We start from the raw sequence: 6,000 nt of genomic DNA on the forward strand, positions 1-6,000 counted from the left end.
GACAAGAAAATGCTGTTTTGACAGATCAGTGTAAAATAGTGCCACCTACTTCCTAAATGCAGACGTTCTCGATTTCTTTCTTCTACTTTACTTAGTGAACTTAAAATGCTTCCTTTTGGAAGTTGATTATAATGCATTCCGGGCACGTACTGTGGTAATCATAATTTTCAACTCGAGAAAGTAAAGATTTTACAGATTGATCACAAAGTACAAATTTCTGCAAGAAAGAGGAGTGTTTCAGTGGGATTTACCGTCTAAGTTTTCTTTTTTTTTTCCAAAAGGGAACGAAAAACAATTCATTTTGCAAATGATAATTTTTCTTTAAAATACAGCGAACAGTTTGGCGACATTAAGATATGGCAGACATTACTAAGATCTTAATCGAGAACTTCTGGCAAGGTTTAGGGACTTAAAGAAACCACGATATCAACGCCAACGAAACGTCACTTAAAAACATAAGTTCGCTCTTCTTGTACCACTGACTTCGCGATTATGACGGTTCAGTCACCTTGTACAATGTGGTCGAACTATCCAGTAACAAAACAAGTAGGAACGTCGTTCAAGTTGAGACGGAAATGAAAAAATTCATCGTCGTGTACCCATGGCACGTTCTCCACAAAACCTTGAATTTGATCATTTCACGTTGTTGCTTAGCCGAGTACGGCTAAGAAATGCATGCAAATTTATGACGCACGACCTCGTAGTCGCGGAAGTATCTTTTTAAACCCTCTAATATAAGAAATTTTTCTGGCATTGAAATTCCAGGTCGGATGCGCAATTACTCCAATCGCCATTGATTAATGACTGGTATGTCTTCTGAAAATTACCCCGCAAGAACAAATCAAGACAAGGTGGAGTGAAATAACAGCCTTATATTATACCGCCTCAACCAAGCGATAAAAAAATGAAGGAAAGCAGGAGAAGAAAAATAGAACCCCCCCCCCCCTCCATTTCTTCTTAGTACACGCACTTTCCAAACAAGGCAGTGGGAGTATATTGCGTCAAAAATCTAGTGTAAGGAGCCAATCAGTCAAATTGGTGAATCTGTGTTATCCCTTTTGTCATCAAATGAATACGATTGATGCAAGCATGCAATCGAGCTCCTTCAGCTTTCGCTGGAAAAAAAATCTAGCAACTCAATAACGTGAAGCGGCCGATGAAACAAGTGTAAAATAGCCAACAGAAAGGGGACTGCTACAGGTTATTCTGCGTTACTTACGAATTATCCTAGATTCAGCAAAAAATTGTTCCAAAATGATTCACCTCAAATAAATGATTTTTTTGACATTTTTGTTCTCCTTTTTTTTTGGAAAAATTAATCGTACAAAAAAGAGCTCTCTCTAAACTCATTCACTTCTAACGACAAACTTCGTTTCTTGATGATAAGCTTGGATGAACGTGGAAAAAACGAAAGCTTTCATCATCATTCATAGATCGAATGAGTCCCTTCAGAAATCATGATCACAGTCTTCTATTTTTTTCAAGTGTAGGTGATTTCGGTGTAATGAATCTCTTTACGTGGGTTTAATGGCCGAGTAATTCTCCGGAAAACTTAAAAAAAAAATAACAATTATATAACGCATATTAAAATCATGAAATAAATGGGATAATTTTTTTCTTAAGTAACCATATATTGAAAATTAAGCTTAAATCAGGGAAGATGTCGTATTCAGCATGATACGGGCATTAGACAAAGAAAGTTCTCCTTTATACTGTGGCGGCTAACAATCTTGAATGTTTATAAACTTTGATTTTTTTTTTCACGGTAGTTTTATCCAGTCCAATATTTGTAACTGCAGGTCTCTTGTTTTTAACGACTGAATATTTTGCATAAATATATCATTTTATCTTTTTGCCCCAAGGATATTTGTGTTGCCACATTTCTACCAAACCTTTTATTTGTTTACCGTGAATTAGGTGAGGATCACTGTAAACCGGGTGAATAATGCATCTAAAATCGCTTGGAAAACACACGAACCTAGTAAGAATTTTTAACTGTTGTGATTTTCTATTTCAAAGATTTCATAGTCACTTTGCTTATATATAATATACTTTCATGACTTCCTCGACTTGGAACTTTTCGTGTTATCGACGTTCTTGGCGAACCACGAAAATCAATTTTAATATTAATTTACACAAGTTGTGGCGATCAAACCTTTGAACCTCCTATTTAGCGAATTCAGTGCAGTGATGCGACATGATTTATTTCGGACATGAGCAAATAGCCGGAATGACATTAATCTAGAATGCAAAGGAGTCACTTTTAAAACGTGATAAAAACTTACCATGCGTGTTAACCAGGTAAGAGGGAGATGTTCTCCAGTCTAATTTGAGTGATGTGTCCGGAACAGAGCGAGCGGGGAATATTCCTTCCCACAATAAGATGAAAAATGTAACTTTTTCGCCAGCGTTTCTTTATGTTGCAAGCGAAAAAACTTCCGACAAATGCTAAGTATCGACAAGAAACAAAAGATGTCCTCACTCTATTTTCTCCTCGCATAAAAGAACTTGGCATTAATTTCACTTTTCTTGGCGAAAAACACAATGTGTTAGATAATATGCTTAACAAAGATAAACTTCGATTGATCTCTAATTTACATTTAAATACTGAATATTGTTAACTTCTTGAATTCAAATTCAAAAAGAGATGAATGCGATTGGTGTTTTTCACGGCGCGGATTTGGTGTGATTAAGATATGCCTTCATTGCGCCAAAAACATATCTTATTTTTCTTTAGTTTTTATCTGATCTGTAGGAAGTCAATTAGGCAAAATTCACTAAGTTCTTTTGAGAGTAACAAGCAGATTTATGACGTCAGTGACTCGTTTCCAGGCATAGAAATTGACTTCAAATCTGACAGGCAAAACCACTCAAGCACTATAGATTTTGAGAAGCATTCTCGACTCACCTTACATGAAATTTAACGAAGCAAGACAATAAAAGAAAAGTGTCCAAAACCTCAAGGCTTTCTATAATTGAAATAATTACTTCATTTTTGGATGCATAAATACCAATTTTAGTACCACTGTTAAACAGAGTTTTCTCAATATCCTGTTTGTCGCTAAGCAACTTAGTGCAGTCTAACAAACATTTTATTCTCGACTCGAGCAAAGTTAAAACATAAAATTTATACATTTAAACATTCAGAATGAGCTTTAACATTTATTACTGAGGAGCAAAGATGGGTTTTATATGGACAACAAATACAAATACATAATTACTGACGGAAAACGAAATATTTTTATTTCTCGCTAATCCGCGCAGCTGAAAACGATTTCGTAAATTGTTCTATCGTTGTTTTTAGCAAGTCAAATCAGCCGCTCTTTTTGTAAAAACGTCATTAAAAAAATTACCAATGAGTCAGTGATAAAGGATTAAAATATTTATGCAGTGGCTAATTCAAAGCACGACACCTGTGGTTTATAAAAGGAATTAAAAAAGAAGAAACGGATTTTAATGACGTTGATTCAGCGTCAAAACTACGGCACATAATGGTTTTACAGAGAGCTTTTTCTCCTAAAAATTCCTTAAATGTAAAATACCTGATCAGAATAAAAAAGATCGAAAAGGAGACATGTTTGCTTTTTAAATGGTAAAATGAGAATTGAAACCTTAGAGCTGGGAAGCAAAATATGAAAAGCAAAGTTCCAGTTTGTATGCACTACATGACTGTACGTTAGTGATAGTATTGAACATTTATACATGAAATAAAATAGAAATAAAAAAGGCGGTCAAAGGTTCTTTTCAGTGTTGTGTCTGTTCAGAAGGCCTTTACCACCTCAGAATTATATTAGATTAAAATGTGCTAAAAAAACAAGAATTTTCCGAAACAAAATGTCACCACAAACTTTCGTAACCCTGCATGGAAAACCTATTCCACTAGTCTGTTTTCGGGGCGGGGTGCGGTACATATGTTGTTAAAAGTACAAAATAAGGCCAAGGGTTTTTTCCAAGCAAAATAAACAACTTGGGTAAAAAAATTTGTACATGACATGGACAGGCAGTTAAGTATGAAGAGAAATAGGAAAAACATCGCGTAATTGCAGTAATCATTAATCCTGTGTGTATTTGCCTGATCTATAAGGAAAAAAGTAAACAATCGATCAAAAGTTGCCGCTACAAGGGACGTCCGAATGACAACATAATTACATTTAGGTGACAAGAAAATATAAATGCACGTATTATTTTTGTTGATGACTGTAGCAAATGACGACAGTGGTCTGTTTTTTATCTATTGAACTCTACCCACGCCAAAAAAAAAAGGGAACGGTCAGAAGACTTAAATATTTTTGACTTTTTATTTAATTTTTTGGGCGACAACAAAATAGCGAGATTTATTAATTTTCGAAGGAGCGACATATTGTAGCAACTTAATTTAAAGAGAAATTTCCAAACCAACGCTGGTTGCTTTAAATTCGTAACTCTTAATCCCTTTCGTGATCCCCATTGGTTATCCGTGAAAGCACGTAAAGTCCTTTATAGCCTGTTGGTTACCTACAAGACCACTAATGGCTTTCGCCTGTTTATTTAACTACCGTTTTAATTCCATATATTTTCACCCATAATTTATGTCTTACTTCTTGAGCGTTTTTTTTTTTTTTTTTTGCCCCCCCACTGTCGCGTAAATTTTACGTGCGTACAGACGTAAATTTAGCTGGCTTTACGTAAACAAAATAAGAAGCGACGTATGAAAGGCCTGCATAAAGGTGGATTTCCACTGTCGCGTAAATTTTACGTGCTTACAGACGTGAATTTAGCTGGCGTTACGTACGTAAATAAAATAAGAAGCGATGTATGGGCCGTGTGCGTAAACGTAAAAAGTTGAGTGCTGTTCAACTTTTTACGTTTACGCACGCGGTTCATAAATCGCTTCTTATTCTATTTACGTACGTAAAGCCAGCTAAATTCACGTCTGTACGCACGTAAAATTTACGCGACAATTGAAATCCACCTTAAATCTACGTCTGTACGCGCGTAAAATTTACTCGACAGTGCAAATTCACCTTTAAGCTTTTCAATTCTGAAGGCAGAGTGAGTACTTTATTTAAACCACCACTTAAGATATACTGTGTTTATTTATAGCTTCATTTTTATTCACAGTTACTTGCCATTATAGTGATTGTAATCCAGGTGAGGTGTATATTTTTTTAAAAAAAATAGCAGTTTTATATGCATTGTAAACCCCTGAGGTTTGCCGAAAACATCATCATCACTATCACCACTACCGCTACTACCAACACTTAAGTGGATATCCACTGTATGAGCAACGTATGAGCCGCGTGCGTAAACGTAAAACGCTCACCACTGTCGCGTAAATTTCCAATGTCGCGTATGGATGTACATTGGGCTGGCTTCACGTACGTAAACAAAATAAGAAGCGACGTATGAACGGCTTGCGTGAACGTAAAAAGTTGAGCGCTGTTCAACTTTTTACGTTTACGCACGCGGCTCGCACATCGCTTCTATCTTATTTACGTACGAAAATCCAGCTAAATCTACGTCTGTACGCACGTTAAACGTATCAAGAAAAGCTGATCAAATTCAAAGACAATGCTCTTTGTTTAGCGTCGCAAATACGGCCATAAAAGGAGATTTTGAAACAATAGCTTTAGCGCCAAACAAAGGCTTATTAATTCAGGAGGGAAATTCAAACACGCTGGTATTACAAAAGCGAAATTCACGAGGGAAATTCAAAAATAGCCGATGTCTGCACGAGTTCGAAATTTGCATATTTGGCGAAAGCGTCGCGTCGCGAGTGAAAGCGTGATGGTTTTAAACTAACAACTCTTCTTTAAGAGCCGCACTAGCAACCGATGCTTTTGTTTTAAGACTAAATGACAACGACCACATTGATCCTTTTCAATCAAACGGTCTAATCGCGCGATTTTTCCTATCCAAAGCGCAAGTTTTCATAAACGAAGCCTTTTCTTTCCTTTTTTTTTTTTACGAGTAACAAGTTAGTTTTGAAATTCACAACTCTTGACCTGAAGTGAAACCATC

The 6,000-nt window shown here is 36.0% G+C and overlaps 1 protein-coding gene across 2 annotated transcripts in view; it reads right to left on the reverse strand.

The window, feature by feature from the left end:
- Positions 1–6,000, reverse strand: part of LOC146456588 (gamma-aminobutyric acid type B receptor subunit 2-like) — a 31,541-nt gene that overhangs the window by 24,202 nt on the left and 1,339 nt on the right. Inside the window, exon 1 of one of the 2 annotated variants that reach the window (XM_085093058.1) lies at positions 2,286–2,659. The exons of the other annotated variant lie outside the window; for it this stretch is intronic. The gene's annotated coding sequence lies outside the window, so the exon portion shown is untranslated. Of the gene's footprint in view, positions 1–2,285; positions 2,660–6,000 lie in introns of those variants that run through there. 2 annotated transcript variants of the gene reach the window in all.

Source organism: Pavona decussata, unplaced genomic scaffold (assembly GCF_977016875.1).
Source record: "Pavona decussata unplaced genomic scaffold, jaPavDecu1.1 SCAFFOLD_254, whole genome shotgun sequence".
In the NCBI taxonomy this organism is placed as follows: Eukaryota; Metazoa; Cnidaria; class Anthozoa; order Scleractinia; family Agariciidae; genus Pavona; species Pavona decussata.